This window comes from Bison bison, unplaced genomic scaffold (assembly GCF_000754665.1).
Source record: "Bison bison bison isolate TAMUID 2011002044 unplaced genomic scaffold, Bison_UMD1.0 scf7180017864238, whole genome shotgun sequence".
NCBI lineage: Eukaryota > Metazoa > Chordata > Mammalia > Artiodactyla > Bovidae > Bison > Bison bison.
This window is the reverse complement of record NW_011494810.1, coordinates 252225-252464: the sequence shown is the minus strand read 5'-3', so window position 1 is coordinate 252464 and position 240 is coordinate 252225.

The following is a 240-nucleotide window of genomic DNA, read 5'->3' as shown; positions in this document are numbered from 1 at the left end:
ACATTCCAGGTTCCTATGCAATATTACTCTTTACAGCATCAGACCTTGCTTCTATCACCAGTCACATCCACAACTGGGTATTGTTTTTGCTTTGGCTCCATCCCTTCATTCTTTCTGAAGTTGTTTCTCCACTAATCTACAGTAGCATATTGGCCACCTACTGACCTGAGGAGTTCCCCTTTCAGTGTCCTATCATTTTGCCTTTTCATACTGTTCATGGGGTTCTCAAGGCAAGAATAC